General features: G+C 41.8%; 1 pseudogene; it reads right to left on the bottom strand.

Annotated features, from left to right (window-relative positions):
- Positions 1-1326: 1326 nt before the first annotated feature.
- On the bottom strand, positions 1327-2004 carry LOC123406138 (annotated as a pseudogene).
- Between the last annotated feature and the right edge of the window lie 24285 nt (positions 2005-26289).

Genomic DNA, 26289 nt, shown 5'->3' with positions numbered 1-26289 from the left:
CCAACTTGGAAACCCGTGTGTATCCTTTATGAAAAGGCGTCATTCTTTTGTCCTGATGATGTTGCAACTCTGATATTTTATGTTCCAGTATTTGTTTCAGAACATGCAGAGCGACAGAAAATATTTTGACCATGGCTCAGGTGACGTGCATTTTCTACCCGTATAGACGTGCCTCTAATAATCGGAATGCCTCTAATAGTGCACCTCTGAAACTCGTATACTGTTTTCACATTGAGTCTCCCCGGTAACACCAGAGCCGTGCCTCTACAAGCAACATGTCACCAGTGACATTTGTAGGGTGAACAGATGGGTTACACGTGATTGACATAGAGGCAGTGAATGGAAAACCCTGCCTCTCGCCGGGTCCGTGTCCCGCAAGGCCGTGCATCTCCCGATGGAAGCACCGTGCCTATGGCTGAAGCACAACCGTGCTTCTCCAAGAAAAAAGGGAGGCACTCCCGTGCCTCTAGAGTTAGCACAATTGGTGCCTCAAAAATAACAATGATATATGAAGTTATCTCATTACAGGGTTGTTTTTGCTTTCACATCATGTACATTCTGGACTACAACTTGGTATATCTGCCATGATTACCACCTACAAAACCTACATCTGCGGCACTTAAATTCAGAATAGCACTGCCATTTGACGCGATAGGTGTGGTAGCAATTAAATTAGGCCATGGAAAAACCAACTCACGGTTGAGGAACCGAGGAGTGTACCACTGCCATTCCCACTGGGCGGTTGCCACGTACAGAAACTGCAACACCCACTACGTTACTCGGACAAACCGCCTTCCGCTACACTACGAATCAACCGCAGAGTAAATACGTCGACCACATTATACCATTTTCTCTCCAACTTCCACAAAAAAACACGCAAGACCACTGCCATGAAGGCCCGAGCGTTTTCTTAATGATAAGGCGTGCTTATTTTGGCCGTGCAGCCGTGACTCTCTCTGTGAACGTGTCATCCAAATGAGGACGTTACACGGGCATGACTGTCCAAGGGTGTACAATTCAGCGGAAATGTTTGCAATGAAGGTGGGGAGCAATATCTTTTGGCAATGAAGCTGTGGCCCGAAAAATTCGCAAAAACTATAACTGAAAATGACATATTAACTCTTAATACGTTTAAACTTGTTCATACTTTGCTGTACCATAGAACTGAAATGAACTTGTTTAATCCATAAGCAAATGCATGATTACAACGGCAACTACAACGACAAGCAAATCTGTGTTTTGAAAAAGCAAACAACCTACTTGATGTAATCTAAAGCAAATGTGATCAGCAATCTAATATAACTAGAAAGCAACCCATCCAAATCTTCACCAGCCGTCATCTGCCCAGGTCCTGCCACGCTTCTTGGACTTCTCCAGCATTGCGCAGCAAAGTCCATCCTGAGTGACGGTGATGCGACTCCATATCTCGTACGCAGCGTAAGCACCATTTGCTGCGTAGTGGACATGCTTCATGGACAAGGGCATGCACGCCCAGCGCTTGTGATCTTCGTTTGTAAGCTTCTGCTTCATGCTCATGTAGTAGTCATCAATGAGAATGCTGGAGACGTCACCAAGCGAGTCCATATGCTTGGTGCTTCCGGGCACCCTCCATTCCTTCTGGATGTCGACAAAGTGCGCGATATGTAGGCCCATGTGGTGCAGCTTCTCGGTATCCTGATCGATGGAAAAGCCAGCAAAAGTGTACCTTTGGTCAAGGAGGAAGTTGTCGAACACCGTGCACCTCTGTTGGGTGGCGCTCAGTTGGAATAGCAGCACCGACTGGGTTTTGCCGACGGACAGCTGGATGAGGGCGGCCTTCTGCGTGTGCGCTGCCTCGTAGGTGTACTCCACATCAACTCCGATGATCTTGTTGCGTTGTATCTGGAGGTGCTGCTCGTACTAATCGATGATGGCCTCCACCTTCCGCAAGTCGTTGGTGTGGATTACGTGCAGCTTGGTGGTGCCGTGAGCCCGAACCTCCTTGAGTTCTTTGATGAACCCCATAGCCCGCAGAAGAGTTTTTGTGGAAATCGATCAGCGGGCGCACCGGCGTTGTCAACTGTATGTGGATGAGGTTCCATGCCACCATGCGAGAAGACCTCAATTTATAGGGTCGCATGGTTATAACCGATGAGTGCACGATCTCTCTTCAGATGCGTTCGTGCAGATCGTGGGTTTGCGACGCAACCGCTCGAATTCTGATGGGACTTTTTTAATCCGTGCGAATTTATTAATTGTAAAGTTTCCATGGCAATTTTTCCGTCAACTCGCCTTAACGTCCATGGCCAAATGTTACTAGCCTTAAGTAGGGAGGGAGGAGGTGAGGGGTCACACGCACGGCTGTGTATGCAATAAACACACGAGTGAGCGTGTAGGCATAAGGAAATAGGAAGCACGGTTCAATTGAATAGGCACGGGTGTGTAAGGAGCAGATCCACGGGTGAACATACGGCTGGTGCACTAACACGAAGCATGCCTTCAGACGAGGGAAATATGAAATCATTGGATTTAGGCAGGAACGTGCATGACGGAAAACAGGAACACAAAATTATTATTAGGCAGAAGCACGAATTTGCACACGCACCTCCACAGTTGGGCCACGGTTGTTTCATATATAAAACAAAATTGTACACAATCTACCTCACAGAGCTCTGCTGGTCGTTCTCCTCTGTGAGATAACTCAGGAGAGAGTAGAATGTTTTTGTTTACTACACATAGCTGGAGAATATAAAATGTTGTTTCACCAAGATAAAAGGAGAGTAAGTAGTTTGGTTTTGGCAGTTGCGAGCTTCTTCGTGGGTAAACAACACAATAACAATGTTGTTAACAAGGTTACAGTTTCAAGCAAAAAAAGTACAAGCATTGTTTGAACACAATAAAAATGCTGTTAACCAGCTTACAGACCGAGCAAAAGATACATGCAACGTTTTAGTACCCAGACAACAAAAGATACAGGCAACGTTTTAGCTTACAGACCGAGCAAAAGATACGGGCAACATCTAGCCCCAATGCTGTTTTTCAGCACTTACAAGTGAATGGATCCGTTGAATCCACGTGCTCAGCACGTGCTTCTCTTAGATCCAGGGGCTTGTGGTTGCAACTTGGCGATAACCTAAGGCAAGCATGTTTAGAAGCCTTTTTGTCCCACTGAAGAACCCGTCGTTGTTGTTTGTAAAATCCTTCCGTGAAGTCTCCATGAGAAAGAAACTTAAGCCTGATAGTCTCCAACTGCCTTGCGTTGAGGATAAAAAATGTTGCAAATTGAATGCTTCTCTCGCATTGTTTATAGCCTAAAAGCGTCACTGACTTCAAAAGAACGTCGTAATGGTGCTCAAAAGAACGATCGTCTGTAAGGCTTTCATCGTCATAGACTCCTCCCTAAATAGGAACAAAGATTTATTATGCTGAAGGTCTACAATAAAAAATTATGTTGAAACAACAAATCAATCATTAATTATAATAAACTATGTTCTGATGAAAGCTTACTATTTTTTTAGACACAGATGTGGGTAATACATACATATTTGTACATGACTTACAGACCTAAGACAAGAATTTTTACACGAATGGAGTAGTACACAATGCATGTTATGTTTTTTCATTGTGCGTGAGAATAATCACCTCGATATACAAGTTTTCCAAGCTTCTGAAGCATTACACCAAGGCAACCACTGTGCTGACATTATAATCCATATTGATAAGCAACGTCTTCACAGATTGTACCGCTGTAGATGAGCAGACTGTCGGAAAACACTTCATGAAAAATAAAACATAATATTAATATAGAGTAAAGATTGGATTACATGGAACTTGCTTTATTCGAATGAATCCAACTGTAAATATCGTGCAAAGTCAGTACCTGAACAACTATACGGTCTCGTGCGATGCTGGATTCATAAAAAATATCATATATTTTGCCGAAGACATCCAGTCTAGGTGGAGATATGATATCTATCTGCAAATTACTCCTACGATGACCACAAATCAACCGCTGTAGTGAGCAGGCATCCTCTATAACTAGTTTGCCATGAAAAGCATAGATGCCAATGGTTATAAGGTTACGTGACTTTATTCTGATGCAATATCTCTGAAATGTCCAAATAAGCATCAGGCATTCGAGTGCATGGCAAATGCTACACTCGATTATGCTTTGTAATGAGACTTCAGATATATCGACATCCACAAACGAGAGTCTCCTGACCAGTGGTAGTTTAAGCGAACGTACATAATTTTCTGGTAACGTGCAGTGAGCAAAGGTGATGGTGTGGAGAGAAGAGGAAATCTGGGGGTTCAATGCCGGTGGCGATGGGAAAACCGAAGGTGATGAGATTGGTATTAAGTCACCTTGTACCAACTGTCGTGGTGACATGTAGTAAAACTCAAGCACCTGGAGATTGTTCGATCTAGGGGACTCGAGCCAGGCGTCGACGGTTCACGGTCTGCACTGGAGGTACAACGACGGGATGCATAGGTTGTGAACTGCGCTCTCATGGCGGGAGAAGATGGCCTCTGGAATGTTCCCATCAAATTCAACAAAAGTGTATTCATTAAAAGCAGTTCCAGTGTATGTTATGCGGTGGAGCTCCTCCGGTGTGGACACGAAACTACAAATGATCTCGTGATCTGCTTTATCGAAGGCATTAAAAACTCCAGAGAAAGGGATATCACGACAGTCCAGATTGAGAGGCGCGGTGCACCAAAGAGGGCGCCACCGGGTTGAGAGGATTTGAGTGCGGATGCCGTCCTTAGTGGAGAGACGGGAGATGATCTCACCAAGGATGGAGTGCGGGAGGTCGCTGATGCGGTCCAGACCAGAGCAGGGTGTCGCCGGTGGCGCGAGCCTCGCCATCTTTGTGCTCGGAGCACCGGGCTGGATATCCATATCCGTCCCAATTAGTTGGTTCGCGGTGTGGATCGGACAGATGGCTAGGTCTTCACTCTTCACAACGCTCTCTGTGCGATGTGGATCTGGACAGACGGTTAGGTCTTCACTCTTCACTGCGCGTAGATCCACGCAGTGTGTTGCCACGCGAGTGCCCCTGTGAGTTGCCACGTGCGTGCTGGGCCCCCATGTGTTTCCACGCGCGTGAACCTGTGTGTTGCCACGTGCGTGTCGGGCCCCCATGTGTTGCCACGTGCGTGACCCTGTGTGTTGCCGATCGTTGCGATGTCACACCGTTTCCTTGAGTGCGCTACCTGTTCATCTTTCGTCACCAAAACTAAACGGGGGGCATTGGGGCACGCATGTTCAATGGGAAGGGCCACGGGCGTGCCCTTGTTTGTTGCCGATCGTTGCGATGTCACACTGTTTCCGTGAGTGTGCTGGTTGTTCGGCTTTCTTCAGCAAAACTCAACGGGGGCATTAGGACACGCTTGTTCAATAGGAAGGGCCACGCGCGTGCCCCCCGTGTGTTGCCGGTCGTTGCGATGTCACATCGTTGCCGTGAGTACGCTGGTAGTTCAGGCACGGTTCCATGTGTAGCAAAGCCACACACGGCCGTGTTCTATAATATTAACAGTGTCTGTACACATGCATAGCAGAAGAACAATGAGCATTACTCTGTCTCTTGGCAGAAGCAATAACGTTCAACACAATGAGTTGGTGTACACTTATGAGATTAGTTGTCGAGGTCAAACTCTACACATAATTTTTATACTGCAGTCCACGAGATGGTGTCGAAGCATCCCTCAAATGCATAGGAAACAACTCAAATGAACATTTCTAATTCACCACAGTTATATGTACTAAAGTGATGAAGGTAATAAACATTGGATCGTTCTTAACTCTCAATTCAGACCACTGTCTAGTTGGACATGATAATATATTTGGTATATACGACCAGCTACTGTCAGATAATTATAAAACAAAACACACCATGCAGTGTGCTCAGTAAGACACTACGAGAACACTATTTCAGGAGAGATCATTAATTGTAAGGCACAGTAAGCTCATATCTCGCATTCTTGGCCAGTGCTTTTCAATCGTGATAAGCACTATTGAGCCAACCTTCAACTTTGACTCTTCTGCAAACCCCGAAAAGCCCATCACTTCCATTGTACCGTCAGCTCTTATCGAGTAAGTAGTCTTAACATCGATTTCATCGGAGTTCTGTGCAAGGCTTACAACGCCTCTTGGCGGAAGGTACACGAATCTGGCATTCATTATCTTTAGAACAATTGCCGGAATTCTCTGCAGATTGTTATGACGGAGAAGGACCAAATTTTTAGCACGCACACGAAACAAATTAATAAGTACTCCCTCCGTCCCAAAATAACTGTCTCAAGCTTAATACAACTTTGTACTAGAGCTAGTACAAAGTTGAGACACTTATTTTAAGACGGATTAAAATTAGAAGTATGTCAAAACAAATAAATAAATACTTACTAGCCTGCCAGTCTTGATATTTGTGACGTTCACACGGTGGACAAATGGTATTGTTGGCAAGTCATGGGCGTTGAAGAGGTAGTAAACAAGGTGTCCCATTTGTTTGTAAGACAGTTCTAACCCTGGTGTATGGTCTATCTTGTTGACATATTCTTTCTCCGAAGCACTAAGTTCATCGAGAGCTAAATAAATAAAAACTTGTTATGCCAATTTGCTTGAAGTAATAGTGGCAATTATACTGAGACATAATCTTTGGATTCAGTTAGTGTTGTTAATGGTTAATTTAAAAAGTCAAGTACCTTTGAATAGTTGTCTGAATAGTTTTGTGTATATAAAATTTAAACAAAGAGGTAGCATCATTACTATTAATTGAAACAGGGGTACATTGCCAAAAGAAAAATGATAACGCAAATCAGTAGTTGTTCTACGGGTAGATGAAAGCCATACCAACTGATGGTTTCGGTTGTGCTCTGAGACCTCCTCGGCATTCACTCAACCTTAGATCAATTCGAATGCAGAGACCTTCGCCATCTAACTTCATGATGATGATATCTTGCTACCGAAGCTCATAATCACTCATTAACTTTCTCCAGCCAGGTCCATGAATTTTAGACCTGACAGTTTCATCACTCATGTTTACTTCATAAGAGAGATCTTCATTTGTCAGAAGCACGGGGTTCTTAATTTCGCCCTCCTCTTCCAGAGCTCGTTGCTTCCATTGGTTCACCAACGAAACAACATGCTTCCTATAGTACCATGGCAGATACTGCAAAAAAATTAAAATGCTTCAATCAGCAAGTAGGAATTCTTCAATCAGTTAAAAATTCTTCAATCAGTAGGGTTTTCCAGACTACTAAAAAATGCTTCACGCAGTAGTCCACCATTTTGGTAAAAGGTGTGCTTTGAAAAACACAATCATTTCGTTGATTATGCACATCTTTTCTACTTACAGTGCATGTCTCATAACACAGCGGCAGCTGAAGTGCTACTGTAGTGCATTGAACGCCAGTTTCTACTCCAGCACAATTCACGTTCTTACATGTTCTGCAACTCATAATTCTACTACAAAAAATATATAGACAACGTACAAGAAGTTACATGTTAACTTTTGTATACACGAAATTATCAACACAAGCATGTTCGAGTAAAAGAGATGTTCACATGCAAAGAGCTGGAAAAGCAATGTGCAAGTTATGTATAATATTAGCTCAGATCGTGCAGCAATTATAACAGGAAACTAGTGTTCACTTCGTTGCCAATGCAAAAAAGTATGCCCGACCACTTATGTATAATATTAGCCAGCTGCACTGTATTACACACAACTGTATCTAATAATACGACAGTTTTCCGTCCAGAGGCTCGGATCTCCTTTCTAATTCTGGCAACTTCAACAAACAACAATCTATAAATGCCATCCACGCCCCCAGAGCCACTCTCACCACAGGATTATCAGTAAGGAATACAACACAACGCCTCATCCACATTCCCCTTTAACCTCCGCTCACACCGTTTTTAGACACAGAGCTACTAGGTTTTCTCTAACCTTCACCTTTAACCTCCGCGCCCACAATAATGCAATTTATTTGTCTCATAGGTCTCCGACATCGTACCTCACTATCGGTTGTAGAGCTTTCTCCTACTCGAAGTAGCTCGTTGATGTCGAAAATCGACGGAGCGGAAACATTCCCCCGGGGATCTAGCGGATCTGTACGAGATAACCGCAAAATTTTAATCATAATAGCGTAGATCTATTGATTTGCAGCACGAAGAATCAAAAATTTCCAACATGGAACAAACAATGCAAAAAATTTACTGCGGAAATGGAGAGATAACTTGAGAATCGTAGAGTGAGTTTCACTGTTTCATCAGGGCCGAAAGAGAACAGAGGGCGAGAGAGGAAAACTGAGTGCTCTACAACGGGTTAGTCGGATATTCTTTTTACAGTGTAGAGATAGTTGTACTTGGGGCCACCGAAATGAATGCTGAGGTTTTAGAATACCGTGGAAACTTTGAAATATTCCGGTTGCGTCAAGAATCAACCTGGAAACTTTGAAATATTCTGGTTGAACATTCACTACATGGCTTCAATCACGTGCCTTTACAGTCTGAATACCGTGGCTCTGGAGCTTGCATGCCAGTGCCTCTGCCGGCTTCACTCCCGTGGCTATAGACGCTGTCATCCCGTGCCCGTAGGGCCTGGAGTGCCGTGGATCTCGAGGCCATACTGTCGTGCCTCCCTGGGGCTTCAATCCTGTGGCTGTGGAGCCTTTCCTCCCGTGCCTCTTTGTGCTGCACTCCCGTGGATGTACCGTGCCTCTATAGGATTCAACTACGTGCCTATGCCGACTTCACTCCCGTGGCTATAGATGTTGTCATCCCGTGCCCGTAGGGCCTGGAGTGCCGTGGATCTCGAGGCCATACTGTCGTGCCTCCCTGGGGCTTCAATCCCGTGGATGTGGAGCCTTTCCTCCCGTGCCTCTTCGTGCTGCACTCCCGTGGCTGTACCCTGCCTCTATAGGATTCAACTACGTGCCTGTGCCGGCTTCACTCCCGTGGCTATAGACGCTGGAGTGACGTGGATCTCGAGGCCATACTGTCGTGCCTCCCTAGGGCTTCAATCCCGTGGCTGTGGAGCCTTTACTCCCGTGCCTCTTCGTGCTGCACTCCCGTGACTGTACCGTGCCTCTATAGTATTCAACTACATGCCTCTGCCGGCTTCACTCCCATGGCTATAGACGCTGTCATCCCGTGCCCGTAGGGCCTGGAGTGCCGTGGATCTCGAGGCCATGCTGTCGTGCCTCCCTGGGGCTTCAATCCCGTGGATGTGGAGCCTTTACTCCCGTGCCTCTTCGTGCTGCACTCCCGTGGCTGTACCGTGCCTCTATAGGATTCAACTACGTGCCTCTGCCGGCTTCACTCCCGTGCCCGTAGGAGCTGGAGTGCCGTGGATCTCGAGGCCATACTGTCGTGCCTCCCTAGGGCTTCAATCCCGTAGATGTCGAGCCTTTACTCCTGTGCCTCTTCGTGCTGCACTCCCGTGGCTGTACCGTGCCTCTATAGGATTCAACTACGTGCCTCTGCCGGCTTCACTCCCGTGGCTATAGACGCTGGAGTGCCGTGGATCTCGAGGCCATACTGTCGTGCCTCCCTGGGCTTCAATCCCGTGGATGTGGAGCCTTTACTCTCGTGCCTCTTCGTGCTGCACTCCCGTGGCTGTACCGTGCCTCTATAGGATTCAACTACGTGCCTCTGCCAGCTTCACTCCCGTGGCTATAGACGCTGGAGTGCCGTGGATCTCGAGGCCATACTGTCGTGCCTCCCTGGGGCTTCAATCCCGTGGATGTGGAGCCTTTACTCCCGTGCCTCTTCGTGCTGCACTCCCGTGGCTGTACCGTGCCTCTATAGGATTCAACTACGGGCCTTTGTCGGCTTCACTCCCGTGGCTATAGACGCTGGAGTGCCGTGGACCTCGAGGCCATACTGTCGTGCCTCCCTAGGGCTTCAATCTTGTGGATGTGGACCCTTTAGTCCCGTGCCTCTTCGTGATGCACTCCCATGGCTGTACCGTGCCTCTATAGGATTCAACTACGTGCCTCTGCCGGCTTCACTCCCGTGGCTATAGACGCTGGAGTGTCGTGGATCTCGAGGCCATACTGTCGTGCCTCCCTGGGGCTTCAATCCCGTGGTGGTGGAGCCTTTCCTCCCGTGCCTCTTCGTGCTGCACTCCCGTGGCTGTACCGTGCCTCTATAGGATTCAACTACGTGCCTCTGCCGGCTTCACTCCCGTGGCTATAGACGCTGGAGTGCCGTGGATCCCGAGGCCATACTGTCGTGCCTCCCTGGGGTTCAATCCCGTGGCTGTGGAGCCTTTCCTCCCATGCCTCTTCGTGCTGCACTCCCGTGGCTGTACCGTGTCTCTATAGGATTCAACTACGTGCCTCTGCCGGCTTCACTCCCGTGGCTATAGACGTTGTCATCCCGTTCCCGTAGGGCCTGGAGTGTCGTGGATCTCGAGGCCATACTGTCGTGCCTCCCTGGGGCTTCAATACCGTGGCTGTGGAGCCTTTCCTCCCGTGCCTCTTCGTGCTGCACTCCCGTGGCTGTACCGTGCCTCTATAGGATTCAACTACGTGCCTCTTCCGGCTTCACTCCCGTGGCTATAGACGCTGGAGTGTCGTGGATATTGAGGCCATACTGTCGTGCCTCCCTGGGGCTTCAATCCCGTGGTTGTGGAGCCTTTCCTCCCGTGCTTCTTCGTGCTGCACTCCCGTGGCTGTACCGTGCCTCTATAGGATTCAACTACGTGCCTCTGCCAGCTTCACTCCCGTGGCTATAGACGCTGCCATCCCGCGCCCGTAGGGCCTGGAGTGTCGTGGATCTCGAGGCCATACTGTCGTGCCTCCCTGGGGCTTCAATCCTGTGGCTGTGGAGCCTTTCCTCCCGTGCCTCTTCGTGCTGCACTCCCGTGGTTGTACCGTGCCTCTATAGGATTCAACTAGGTGCCTCTGCCGGCTTCACTCCCGTGGCTATAGACGTTGTCATCCCATGCCCGTAGGGCCTGGAGTGACGTGGATCTCGAGGCCATACTGTCGTGCCTCCCTGCCTGCACAGGCTTCAATCCCGTGGATGTGGTGCCTTTCCTCCCGTGCCTCTTCATGATGCACTCCCGTGGCTGCACAAAGTGTATTGTCATGCCTATGTAGACTTCCCTGTGTAAACCATGGGTGTGTTGGTCATGCAGCCTGTAATCTCCTACACGTACAGTTTATGTGTGGACAGAGACATGTGTATGAACTTTCTAGACACATGATGTCATCAGTCTTTTTAGGTACGTGTGTGAATATTTTAGATGAAGATTCTCGCTGAATCTTCATCAACATAGCCAAGTGTATGAATTTTCTAGACTAACGATTCACGAGTCTTCATATACATATTCAGATGGACGTGGCCTTCATATACATGCTTTCAGTTACACGTTAACAAGTTTACACTGGAAAGCAAAGAAGGTGACAGTTTCACCGTGCCATTTCACAAGCATTACTCTTCATCCATATGTAAAACCTTTAGAATCTCTTGGCTCATTGCACCAGGTTTCACTTCATTTACCTCACTGAGTAGTAGCATGTATAGTGTTTCCGCCTTCCAGATTTCTAGATCATCCTACGAAAATTCACCAAGAATAATTAAATAATATGTATCTTGGTACTAGTGCGCAAGTAAAAGAATTTCCAGTTTTTTTATGTTTTGTCTTAGCAGTGTGAGGGAAAACTTACATCAAAATCATCTGCGCTTCGACGAATTTTATGCCATTGTACAGGAATGCAAGCTTCAGAGCAACATACGCTGATTCACCCTTGTTAACCATTGGCATGTCTTCCAAAATATCTACTTGCCAATTACCCTTACCCTTCCCCTTGCTTTCCATTTCTCTGCCATGTACCAGTTGGTGAACCACTTTAAACCTAGGTAACTGCAACAAGAGTTAATTTTTTCTAGTTAGGATACTTACAACATAGGTACCTTCAAAATATTTACTTGCCAATTACCCTTACCCTATGGGGGGTGTTTGTAGAAAACAAGTTGAAATTTTATGAATTGCATATTTTTGTATTTAGGATACTTACAACTTTCGATTTGTGGATGTGGAAGAGATTAGAATCTCTAATCCTTTTATTCTTTTTTGCATCAATAACGTCCATGGCCTTAATTGCTTCCGCCTCGCTCAAACTGGAAAAGTCTAGATTGTTTGCTTCATCAATTTCTTTGCGTGGTACTTCATCAGGATCAATGATGTGGACTTTATTCGTGTATTTGTCAAGCATATATACGGCGTAATGGCCACTCTTCTCCATTATTAAGAATATCTGCGAACAAAGATGTTTTTTTGTTATTCAACACACTATATGAATGGATTTGATGAAACACATATTTTGATTGCGTCTTGGAAATAACGCTTTTTACCATATTTTCCGTTAAGAACTTCTTTTGCTGTTTTTGCTCACGTACAGGGGAATCAATTGTTCCTTCTGATTAATCAATTCCATTTTAAACTTAGCAACACCTTGACTGTGATTTTCTATTTTCAGTATATGCTGCACCAAAAAGAAAATAAACTGTTATTGACAAGAAACTTACAAATTTAGAAGGATGTGCATGCTTTTTTAAAATTTACCTCTGCAAAACACGGGCCTAATATTAGTCTGTCTTCATCACTATCTTGTGAAGGATGACTTCTCTCCCAGATATATGCTATTTCATTCAGCACCCTCTTTTCAATGCGAGCTCTATGAAGTCCTGGTGTTGGTCCAAATGTTGCCTTCAGATGCGCTCCAGTTAAAATTGATACTCACTGTCCATGCCTCCGCTTATATATATTTTTGCTGTGTAAAAAATAAAAAGTATTATTGATGCGGAGCGGAATATGAAAAATATCTTAAGGTATTATTCTGCATTGATGGGTAAAACAAGTCACTTTTTGAATTCATTTTGCCATTTGTCGCTCATGATTAGTCGCAGGAGCTTGATTGCGTCGTCTGTGTGCTCAAAGCGTGGTGCTTCATGCTTTGGATACGTCACGCCGCTTTGTTGTTTGCCCTTATGCTTGCTCATCGTCTCTGACAGAGCAACAAAAAATTAATGGTCATTGTTTCTATGCTAGAAAATTTATGCCAAACTGTCTGGTCATAGATTGTCAGCGTGCGCTGCTCCGGAAAAGTCACCTCACCTTGCTTGCGAGAAAAAAGATTTGAATTCATTGGCTTGAATTCTTGGATTGCTGCAGGCAGCTGGTGCCACTTTATTTGATTAGTTTTACCGAATATCGCTGTGAATAAGAACTCTGGTTTACATTCGTCATCCACCTTATTATACTGCAGTCATGATATACGAATACTTACTACTTTTGATGCAAACTTTGATCCTGGAAGTAATTAAAAAAATTCTATTGTTAACTTACATGGAGTTCGTCATCGTCCTTCGCTAGTGATTGGCCGTTCCAGTATTTTGCAAATTGCACCATGAATTGTCCACATTGATTATCCCTTTGTTTTGGTGTGCTAACTCTTCTAGGCCTGGCTGCCAATTGTCCCCAATTTGGTTCATCGTGGGCTTTTAGTGTTGCTTCCCCGTAATGCCTCCTCAGCAGTACATACATCCTTTCAAGCTGTGATTTCGTTTTTCTCTCGATGTTAAGGAAAGTAATGATACCGTGTTACCAACAACAGAGAGATAACAAGTCTTAAGACACACATACCAGTTCTTTACAGCTTCTATGATGTTCTCTTCATGTCTTGTTAGTACACCTCCTGTAATCTAGTGAGTCCAGAATGTCAAGTCTATTCTCATACTTGTTAAGGACATACAACGTGTGGTGTGAAGCGGTGTTATGAGGTATCATGATCTGCATTGAGTCACATAGGGAGATTCAAAATGTCACGTGAACATGCGAGCTTAAGGAGAACAATAACTTATGTCAAGTGGTATTACCAGCTTCTTGTCTAGAAGGTTTATTCCTTTCACGCTTGCTTTAAACTGCTGTAGGGAATCATCCTCGTTGAATTCTTTTAGTCCTCCATCTTTATATTCGAGGACGGGTACGAGCTGCAAGAAAAAAGAAGTGTTCGTTTAGCCAAACATTTTTTCTACCGTTTGTGTAATTGAAGTGCCTTCATGGAACAGGGTTCTACGGACATTAGCAAATTCTGCTGTCAGTATAGCTTTATCGCTTGGATTGTACTGTTTCTATTCTGTCCATTCTTCGAATAATGCATTACACATGGTCGCCTCCATTTGACCCTTTCCTCCTTTCTGGAGCTGGTCCAGCATGATTTCTCCAGTAATACAATCTTCACGAACTGCGCTTTTATACAAGTTTGCACTGCAACAGCAAAAACGTTTACACAAAAAATTAGAGTCACACTGCTTACATAGGTTTTCTTGTTTTCTTTTTTAAGGTCACAGAGGCTACTTACTTTCTACATTCCTTCTGGCCTTCATCGCTCATTAGGTAGTCATGAAGACCTTTGGCTTTGTCCATGTGAATGAAGTGTTGATGCTTAAATGTTGGGATGCTAGTTACGCCGTAGAGCCTGGTTGACCGCTTTAACGGCCTCTTGATAGATATTATGTTTGCCGGCGTGATCTCAGATAACTAACGTGTTGACATATATGGGGAATCCAACTGCAACTTTGACAGGCACACATCCACTTCCTTGTTAAAATTATCCTCTTTCTCCATGGTAAACGCTGTTTTGGAATCTTGAAAATCCATGCCTCCTCGAACTACAAGTTCATTGTAACTGTGTACTTCATCAGGTGACAGGCTCCCAAGAAAGAGTGCCTTTTCTTCTTCAGGGGCTAGCGTTTTTGGAAGTAAGAATTCCAAAGACTCGCCTGTGCATGATGTGCTGCTTACTGCTGGGTTTTTCTCCAGTTTTCTATTCTCACCTTTGCTTGCTTCTCTACGAACAGAAATCGCAGCACCGCGTTTGCGCTGTTCAATTATCCTCTGTTTAGGTTCAGACATCTTTCTAGTCTCCTTGCTTGGGTCGGGAGGATGATCTGATTTTATTGGAGGATCCTTGCGTTCATGCTCCCACTGCAAATGTTGATTGTCGTCCTTGCATTCATCTTCACTGTCCAACACTTCAGTGGCTTGTGTATCTCGAGCGCACGTATCAATTTCCTCAGGAAATTGAGGAATTTCTACTTGAGTCATGTCGCATTGTACTTCTTTCATTTCTTCGTCTTCGATTACAACCTTATGTTTCAGCATATCTATCCGACAAAAACAAACAGACAAGAATTGTCATCCGTTGCTTGTAAAAACTACATCTCAGAACAGAATTAGTATTTTTTAAAGACGAACCTCTCGTACAGTTTAGCAATATTAAGTTTGCATTGCCGATGTGCTCGCTCAATAAATGATACATAATTCTCTTCCTCAACCCAGGGACTTGTTCTTCACTCAGTGAGATGGTTGTTCCTTCTTCGTAATAGTGCTTGACGTACATATACATGTAGAACGCACAGTCCAGCCTGCAAGTTGGGACAATTATTTGTTACTATTGCTCTCCCCTTGGTATCAAAATAATTTACATATTTTCATGTAAAACTCTCTCAACAACGAGCTATTTTTAGGACCACAAGAATTAATTGTTACTCCATCCTCCGTCCCAAAATAAGTGACTCGAAAGTGGCTCAACTTTGTAATAAAGTTAGTGCAAAGTTCAGTCACTTGTTATGGATGGAGGCAGTATATTAAACATAAAGAACAAGGATGTTAGTAGTGTTTACGTGTCTGGTCCCTGAAGTGGCACATGCACATCGAACTCCTTGAAATGGTCAATGTTACTTGGAGAAAGTTGAATCTTTGAGCCTATTTCTCTCCAAATCTTCTTGAATTTTCTTGCTACAACACTGAAGAATTGTTTTGCCTCGCTAAAATCCTTTATAGAGTCAAGCAGCTCGAAGCGCTGTTTTTTCATATTTACTGATATGGTCACAAAGTGGCCGACAGTCCCCTGATTTACAAACCCCCCTATAGCAATAGGCAAAAGAAACTGCAAAAAGGAAAATATTGAAACATAAACATTTGTTACATAAACGTAAACATTTGTAGTCATTCTCAGATATGATAGTTTGTTCGGTTTACCATATCATAATCTTCCAGATCCTCTCCTTCTTTGATATCAAAAAACCTCCTAAGCTTCCTGGGTATAACTTTTTCTTTAATTTTATTGTCATCGTAGTCTCTAAAGTTCAAGGGATCTTTGTCATCAGCTTTGTGTATTGAATGTTGTTTGTTTTGTAATGCGTACATATAAAGAATTTTGTCAGTACACATGTGCACAGGCTGATATTCATTTTTTACTTAAAACATGAAATTATGTCGTGGTTTTTACTTACAGTGTGGTGTAGCGTTAGGATCTTCCTCCGTGAGCCCTTGAATTCATTTTGTAGCATGAGTAGCACAAGCTCAATGATTGTACTGTGCACCGCATTACCAACTAGGAAGCTTTTGGCAGCATTTCCGATGTTGGTAATCACATCAGACGTTATTATGAAATCACCATTTCTGCAACATATATACATGTATATGTATATATATATACATAGAGGGATACAGATAAAGGATATATTAGTTAACAGGTAAAAAAACATTGAAATAAATTATTATGTGGAAGTAAGATACTTTTCTTCGTTTGTCCATTCCCTGCGACAGAGCGTTGAATATTTTTTCGATGAATTCTTTCGTGGGCTCAATGTCTCTGCTGCCTAGAGAGGACAGGATTACAGGTTTAATTGGCATCATAGAAGTTGATACTTTGTTTAATCCTCTTAGAGCTGTTCTACCTTGTCTTTTTTCATCACTTTCCTGTCTTGCTGTGTCATGGGCTGCCTTAACTTGTGCATCTGTCATCTCTGTAAGCCCTGAAGATTTGTCGTGCGCACTTTCGACTGCATTCTCGTTTTTGTCGAGAACACTCTCAAGATTTGCTTCAATATGTACATGCGTGGGCTCTTCTTCATCCACTTTCTGTGTTATCAACTACATGTGTGATTAAATCAAAGTAAAACTGTAATATTTAATTTTGTATAATCAGCTTGTGGAATACCACCTCTTGTGATGTTGTCACCAGTGTCGTGTCCTATTGTCCTGTTGTTTGGTTCGTTTTGTTGACCTCTTCAGTAATTTTGAGAAGAGCTTCGCCTTGTAATCTTACTTCTTCATCTTTCTCCAGTGAACTTACTTCTTCTGTTTCTTCCAAATCTCGTTGTTTGTCTCCCGTGAAAGGAATGTTGCCTTGCTGTTCTACGACGATCGTTCCTTCTTCCTGTTTTTGTGAACCAAAAAATTGTAAATATCAATGGATATTTAATTTTTATAAAATCAGCTTGAGGAATACCACATCTTTGGTTGTTGTCGCCGGTGCCGCGTCCTGATATCCTGTTGTTTGTTGCTCTTCTTTATCATGCGGCTGTTCAAAGAAAGAGTTAATTTTAAATAATAGTGATAGATACATCTATATCGAAGTGCGAATGTTTTCGTAGTGATATGTTTGTTGACCTCTTCTGATTGTTCACCTACATCTAAGACGTCACTACAATCATTTGTTCCGAGCTGCTGTTCAAACTAATAATAAATTATTAGGGACTGTATTTCTTCGTTGTGCACTAATTATATTTCTTTTAAAAGAAATTTACTAGGAACTGTAATTCTTGGCTGGTTTGTTGACCTCTACACTGACCTTGACATGAGCTGCGCCTTGAAATCTTACTTCTTCCTCCTAGTCTACTGAACTTGAACTTGGTGATCCTGTTTTTTCCAAGTATTGTTCTTGGTCTCCGGTGATAGGACTGCATTGCTGTTCCATGGCAATGATTGCTTTTTCCTGCTTTTTTATGAACAAAAAATGTAAATAACAATGGAACTTCATTTCTAATTTGCAATATCTTATACTAGTTATCCAACTTTTTTATTTATTTTACCTGTTCGTCAGTCGTTGTTGCGTTTCTCTCTGTCTGCACTGTTATTTCTTGTTGACTTAAAACAGGTTCCACAACCTTGTCATCAACTGCCATCTCATAGCAATGTATCTCCACATTAGGAGCAAATTCAAATTCAGTGTAGCCTTGATGTGACTTACATACTTCGTGTGACCCGGCTTCGACCGGCGTTGCGTGATGCATCTCCTGCTCCTGCAGTACCTGCAGTTCATTTTTCTTTTGTAAGTGTTGTCACTACAGTATGTGTACAACAACATCGGTATTACACTTTTTGTTTCTTACATCTGATAAAACTAAATAGTAATTAGAAGGAATTGTTTTTCATTACTGGATACCATCTTTTTTAAATAAAATAAAGTTGGTGTGTTTGTTGAAGAAAAGAAGTAAGTAACAATAAAACTTCATAGTCATTCGTGCCTCGGGGATATCTCCTACTATTTCTGTGTGGTCCGAAAGCTGTTGTTCTGTTACACCAATTAGTTCCGTTGTACTGACAACCTCCCCCCTATTTTTGGTTTCCACCTGTTCTGTTTCTTCTTGTTGTTCTGCAGTAGTGCTGGCATTTTGTTTCTGCATAACATTGAGATAAAAAATGTTATCATAATTAACTGGATCCTATGATTTTTATTGTCGTTTGATTTTACCTGTCCGTCGGTCATTGTCGTGATCAACTCTGCATCTAGTGGTATTTCTTTCTGAGGAAAAATAGTTTCGAGCTTGTCCTCAACTGTCATCTTTGAGACTTGTACATCTGTACCAGGAGCAACTTCATCTTGAGTCTGGCTTTGCACAACACGCTCTAGTATTTCCTGTTCTTGTAATACCAGGGTATGAAACATGGTGAGTTTTTGTAGTACATTTTGTTTAGACACATTCTATGGGGGTAAGTTGGTTATGGAAGGTCACCTCATTAGTTGTTTCTACTTGTTGTTTCTCTTCATCTTCTGATCTGTCACTGCTTGATGTTACCTGTTAAATCTCCCAAATAACATTGGGATAAAAAATGTTATCGTAACTAACCGGATCACAAGATAAATCTTACAAATAGGATTTTTTATTGTCGTTTGATTTTACCTGTCCGTCGGTCGTCGTCGTGATCAAATCTACACCCAGTGGAATTTCTTTCTGAGGAAAAGGAAAAATAGTTTCGAGCTTGTCCTCAACTGTCATCTCTGAGACTTGTACATGTGTATCAGGAACAACTTCATCTTGAGTGTGGCTTTGCACAACATGCTCCACTATTTCTTGTTCTTGTAATACCAAGGGTATGAAACATGATGAGTTTTTCTAGTACATTTTGTTTAGACATGTTCTACTAGGGTAAGTTGGTTACGGAAGGTCACCTCATTAGTTGTTACTCCTTGTTGTTTCTCTTTATCTTCTAATCTGTCACTGCTTGAACCAAACTCTGTTGCACTTGTTTGTTGTTTCTTGTCCAGCCGAGCCTACATTTCATTACAGGTTTGTTAGCTTCCAAAAAAAGTACAGGTCGAGCTCAAAACTATTACTTACTTCTTGACTTGTTACGATGCCTGAGGATGAGCCTATCCTTGCGAGTTCCCTCGTATCTGCACAGATGGCACTTGATATCTTATATGCATGCTCATGCCCAGTGTTGCTGCCTTCTGAATGATTCTTCTGTGTTTTGGCTTGGCTTCCAGTTCTCTTCTTTTGTGCTCTTGTTCTATTCGTTCCTTCTAGTTTCTCTTCTACTACATTTCTTGCTTTTCTAGTTCTTATCGGTGCATCTTCTACTGTTTCAGCTATTGGTGTCAGGCTCCTATTGCAACACATGTGCTGATAGGCATTGTGTTGCTCGAAAGTAGCAATCAGTGACTGTGTTTGGTCTGCAAGTCCTTGTCTAGCCAATTCGTCGTAATTTGCCTCATCATCAGTGCATCCTGCCAAATTAATCCACCTTAATGCTGGTAATTGTCTTGCTTCCACAAGCACTTGTTCCAGCATTTTGCTGATCCTTTTGAAAGCTTCTTCAGACTTCGTGTTGGTTATTATCTCAGGTTCACTTATTGTTTTGATGTTGGACGCCCGTTCACACATAAGCTTTGGTGCATCCATTAGCAGTTTTGTAGCTTGCTTGCCACGTCTCCTACTCTCTCCTAGTACCACTTGCAGTGAAGTTGAAGGTGATGCTGCGTTTACATGAGCCATAAAGAATATCCGATCCTCTGTCCCTTTCCATGTCTGCGTTGTTTCGATAAGACAAAGTTTGTTAGAAAAGACGATGTTTTTTACGTGGTAAAAACTTACAAAGAACACAAGCAGCCCCTATAGTCCAGTATGATAACGATGAATTAATAGACACCAGAGGTACCTCTATCTTGCCAAATTCATAGTCATCTGGACGTCCTTTCCCATCCTTCTTCATGTCTTCTTTAGCTATCTTCTTTAGATCCTTCTCAACAAGATAGTTCGCTCTGGGCGTTGAACTATTATTCATTTTCTTAGCTATCCTGTTCATCTCTCTTGTGTTTGGTAACAGCAAAGAGTCGAGGTACATGATTACAGGTCCATGTGCCAAGCCGTAGAGGTGGACTTTGTTTCCTCTCCCACCCTTTTTCATTTTTTGCCAATCAATAGCTCCAGCCTGGATTGTTTCGACAATGACCTGGCAGAAATCCATCTGTGCCATATCTTCATAATTCATATCCTTCACCATCACTGCTTGTCTGTTGTAGCGAGGGAAGGTTGTCCCACAAACAACCTTGTTGAAAAATATGAGGAAGAAGATTTTGACAGCCTTTTTGTTTTCTTCTTCTCGATCTATTTCTACAAGCAACTTTAGCTTCTTAATCAGATCTGAATGTGTGAACTCAGTAGATCTGAAGCCAAGCTCTGATTAGAGGACCTTCATTGACTCGTTGCAATTCATTGGCCTTGGCGCTGTCTTTTTATCGCCATTTGGGTATCCAAATACATTATGGATCCCTTCCTTGGTAACCTTTATTTCCTTGTGTGCATCACCATCGCCGAAGCTTATCGTCATCGTGTCTGTGTCCATGTTTTTGTAGATATATGCTGCGAGGTTCCCGTTGATTGAACCCTTTATTTTGCAGCCCTCTATGCTGCCAAATCCAGCCGTCTTAACATCTCTTCGGTGACGTTCTTTGAGAATTCCCCATGCTTCATTGACCTGTACAAACGTAGCTCCAGCCTTGATTTGACATTTTTCATCAGTTACTCTTTTGTCTGCTTCGTTGGCTATCATGAGTGATGATTGTTTTCCACTTGTCCTTCTCCTCTTTCTTCCTTTTTGGCTTGTATTTCCCTGATACGAAAAAAAACAGAAGCAAAAAAAAGCTTTGTTAGGAGGGTACAGACCTATTTCCAGTAGCAGCAAATACTTGTAGACAAATCATCTCTTACATGATCACTCTCGTCCTCACCGGCATCACAAATCATCTCTTACAAATCATCTCTTACCGGATACGCCTGCACGCGGGAACGACAAAAAGGGGAAAACGACAAGAAAGGCGCTACGACCTAGGACCCCCTTCAAGATTTATATGAATGCTAACCGAGCCGAAGGCGAGCTAGTGTCGCGTCGCCGGAGGCGACGCATGTACGCGGGAACGAAGAAAAAGGGGGGGACGACGAAAAAGGGGAAAACGACAAAAAAGGCGCTACGACCTAGGACCCCCCAAGATTTATATGAATGCTACCCGAGCCGAAGGCGAGCTAGTGTCGCGTCGCCGGAGTCGACGCCTGCACGCGGGAACGACGAAAAAGGGGGGAACGACGAAAAAAGGGTGTACCGTGCGTCTAATTATTGATGAACCGTGCCTTCAAATAAGTCTCTTATTATTGATGAACCGTGCCTCTAAATATTTATGAACCGTGCCTCTATTTATTCATGGGGCGTGCCTCTATTATCCGTACCTCTATTTATTCATGAACCGTGCCTCTAAATATTTATGAACCGTGCCTCTATTTTTTCATGGGACGTGCCTCTATTTATTCATGTACCGTTCCTCTAAATATTGATGAACCGTGCCTCTATCTATTCATGGGGGCGTGCCTTTATTTCTTTATGGTGCGTGCCTCTAAAGATTGAAGAACCGTGCCTCTATTTATTCATGGTGCGTGCCTCAAATTATTTTTACCTGTTAAAGTTGATAGTTTTATGTTGTACAGGCTAGTTTAAAGTTGACATATGATGGTGTTGAAAGCTCCCACCCGTAACTTCCCCTAAAATCTCAATTTTCTGGAAATATAATGGGAAAAATAAAAGGGAAACAAGAAAAACACGGAACAAGGCTGAACTGAAAATACAAAAAATTCAAGGGGTTAGTTGAAAATTTTCCAAAACCGAAAACGGAAAAGGAAAACCACGAATGTTCGCGGGTGCGCTCCCGCGTGACACTTGTCACGCGCCTGGCGCGCGCGAACCGTTCCTTCGTTTCGCGCGGAGCGCGCGCCAACTAGTTGCTCTCCGGAAAATCCTATTCGTTGTTCGTTGCGGTGAATTGTGAGGGCTTCACACACGGACAGCGATGCTACCAACGACAGTTGGGCCGGCTCAGATCGAGTCAGATCGCTGTACCGGTTTTGGGAAAGGTTCCAGCTGATTTTTTCTGGTTTTTGGAAACTTCTACAAGGTTTCCTGAACCGATTTGTTTGTTTCTTTTTTTTCATTATTTTTTCTGTTTCAATTTCAAAAAATGTTCTGGATTTTTATAAAATATGCTGGATATTCAAAAAATCTTTTTCAGATAAAACAATGTTCTTAAATTTAGAAAAATAATCCAAATTCGGGAATTTGTCGTTTTTCAAACTTTGTTAGTAAATTCGAAAAATGTTTGGGATTTTCAAAATTTGTTCTTCAAATTGGAAAAATATTTTTGCTTTTTCAAAAGATGTTCTGAGTTTTAAAAAATTGTTCTTCAAATTCGAAAATGTTTGAAAATTGTTCTCGATTAAAAATATGTTCAAAAATTTAAAACGTTTTAAAAGTTGTTCGCACTTTGAAAATTGTTTACGATTTTTCAAAATTTTTATCCTTTTTAAAATCTGTTCTCAAGATTCAAAAGATGTTCATGCTTTGGAACTTTGTTCACGCTTTCACATTTGTTCTCTGTTTGAAAAAATGTTGAAAATTGTTCGCACTTCCAAATTTGTTTGGGTTTTTTCAAAATTGTTCTCCGTGTCAAAATTTTGTTTTCCAGATTCAAAAAACGTTTGGGCTTTAAAAAGTTGTTCGCGCTTCCAAATTTGTTCGGTATTTTCCAAAATTGTTCTCTCTTTTGAAATTTCTTCTCAAAATTCAAAAAGTGTCCGCGCTTTCAAATTTGTTCTGGGTTTTTCAAAAAATTTCTCCTTTTAAATTATTTGTTCCGAAGATTCAAAAAATGTTCATGATTAAAAAAATTGTCCGCGCTTCCAAATTTGTTGACGATTTTTCAAAATTGTTCTCAGTTTCGAAATTGCTTCTCCAATTCAAAAAAAGTTTGTTTTGAAAAAAGTTGTTTGCACTTTCAAATTTGTTCGCGGTTTTTCAAAAATGTTCTCCTTTTCAAATTTTTCTTCTCAGAATTGAAAAAACAATCATGCTTTAAAAAATTATTCATGCTTCAAAACTGTTCTTAAAATTCGAAAAATGTTTTTTTAAAAGAAAAAACGAACAAAAAAAGGAAATAAATAGAAAAGGAAAAAAAGTAACTGAAAAAAAGGAAACAATGTTGGGTCGCCCCAGTCGGGGCGCCTCCGTGTGGGGTGCAGGAGTCCCTGCCACAAAGAGCAGCAGGTAGGAGCTGCCCCCAGCAGTAGCAACAGTCTGCCGAGACAACCAGGGTTCTTTTCTTGGGTCTTCTGCGGTGGTGTTCCTGGGAGTGAAGGACCCGATGGTGCTCGAGACACTGGCTTGTAAGGAGGCTCTAACTCTTGCAGAAGATCTTAACCTACATAGTATTTTTAGTCACTTCGGATTGTTAAGGAGTCGTTAATGACATTATCAATGGAACGATATTACCAATGGAACAAGAGGTCCCATGCGGCCATTATACATGAAATAGTTGGACGTAGTAGTATTTTTAGCAGTGTTCTTTTACTCATGAGCATAGAAAATTTAACCATGAGGCTCATAAACTTATCAAGTTCTCTTGTAATCTAGGGCTAGATCCATACTTATGGTTGGGTAATCCCCATGACCCAACAGTTGTACCTATGAACATTGATCTGGAATAAAGCTTGGCAAGTCTTACCTATTAATAAAGCATGTACCGTTTCTGTCGTCAGTCGCTGGTTGTTTTAAATTTGCGGCCCAACGTGTTTGGTTCATCTACCGACCGGACCCTTCAAATACATCAGATTGACAGTAGCCGGAGTGGCTAGAGCTTTCTAGAGCTTTCAACTTCCCCGCCGGACACCCAAGTTCGAGCACCACCACCACCACCAAGTTTCTTTGTTTCTTTTTTCTAGAGCTGCACTGTTGCAACTTCTGTTCAATTTTTTTAATGTTTCTATTTTTGCAGATTCAAATATATTTTTAAATATTTATATCTTTTAAATTCTAACTTTAAATTTCAAAAGTTATATATGAAGTAGCTTTAAAAATATATAGACTCAAATATAATCTTATTTTTTATGATAATTATTTCTGAAATTGTGTTTGCATCCTTAGTTAATACAGTACCTTTTTTATATGAGGCGTTTCAAGTACTTTGGCCCAACTATTTTCTTTTTAACGTTTCTATTTTTTGCAGATTCAAATACATTCGTATATTCATATCTTCTAAACTCTAACTTCAAATTTCAGAAATTATATATGAAATAATTTAAAAAATATGTAGATTTCAAATGTAATCTTATCTTTCATGTTAATTATTTCCAAAATAATGTTTACATCCTTAATTAATACCTTTCTTTATATGGGGTACAATGTTGGTGAAAATAATAAAATTTCATGATTTTGAAAAAAATAGTGTATTATTTTTTGACTGCAATTGAAAAAAAAAATTGCTATGCAAAAAATGTTCAAGCATTTCAAGAAATGTTTTATTATTTTAAAGACATAATATGATCAGCATCATTGAAGATTATAATTGTTTTTCTTCCGTTGCAACGCACGGGCCTTTTGCTAGTTTCTCTAAAAAAAACAAGGCTCCCAGCCACGAGAACTATACCTCGTTTATGGAAAGAGTTCCTACCGCCTAGCCTGAAGGTTTTGTTTGACCATACTATATTGGGACGACCCATTTCTTAGCGCTCGTTGGTGAGTTGGCTGTGTGTTTGAATGCGGTTTTCTTTGTTTTTCTTTTGGTTTCTTTGTTTCTTCTCCGATATTCTTCGTTTTTTCTAGTGTTTTCATTTTTTTATATTTTTTCTTTCTTTCTTCGGTTTCATTGATTTTTTCTTCCTTTTCCTGGTTCCTTTTTTATTCCTTTCTTATTTTTCAACTTTTTTCTTTATTTTTCTTTATTTCTTTCTTTGTTTTCACAATTTTTCATTCTTTTCTGAGTGGTTTTATTCGGGATTTTTTTTGGGTTTCTATGTTTATTTTTTGGTTTTGGTTATTTTTTGTCTTTTTCTTTTCTTTATATGAAAAAAACATTTACCATGTATTTTCAAACGTTAAGTATGTATGAAGATATTTTTTATGTATACAGAAAATATACAGTGTACACTAAATAAAGACAGGAATAAACACATATATTTTGAAATGTTAATTATATATTTTTAATAAATTCATATAAAAATGTTTCTTGATGTATAAGAAAATATTCGTTGTGTGTGGGAAAATGTTTATTGGAACTAAAAAATGTTCAGCACACATTTTTTATACGCATGGAACATTTTTCTATACATATTTAATATTTATCAAATGCTTCATTATTATTTTTACATATTTTATTAATATTTTCCAAATGCTTTATTACATTTTTAATATATGATCAAATTTTTATACACATTATATATTTTCTATGTATTTTTCGTATACATGAAAAATAATTTGTCTATACACATTTAACGTTGTTCAAATTCTTTATTAACATTTTGCAAATGTTTTACCTAAAGTGCTTTCTGTAATACGTATATTTAGAATATTTTTTAGTATGAAAAAGAAGTAAAAAAGTGAAAAACACAGAGAAAACGAGGCTGTGGCCTGTGGCCTCCCGGGCGCTGGGCCGTCCAAGTCTCGCACTCGCCCAGACAAGGCTGCCCTATGTCCCGCTACATGTCAGACATTGGCGTGCCCCGGGGGAAGTCATGTTCTGCTTCTGTGCTCATCTTAGTTTGAGATGAACAGTAAATTCTAAAAATATATTTTATTAAAAAAATCGCAACGGTTGAATTTTTTTCTCAGTGCTTGTAGAATATCATCTAAAAATGACATCGTAGAAGTCGTAAAAAAACAGTAGTCTAAAATATTATCAAAAATA

This window comes from Hordeum vulgare, chromosome 6H, assembly GCF_904849725.1.
Source record: "Hordeum vulgare subsp. vulgare chromosome 6H, MorexV3_pseudomolecules_assembly, whole genome shotgun sequence".
Classification (NCBI taxonomy): domain Eukaryota; kingdom Viridiplantae; phylum Streptophyta; class Magnoliopsida; order Poales; family Poaceae; genus Hordeum; species Hordeum vulgare.
Note: the sequence above shows the minus strand (reverse complement) of the source record. Positions and strands in the feature narration are given on the sequence as shown.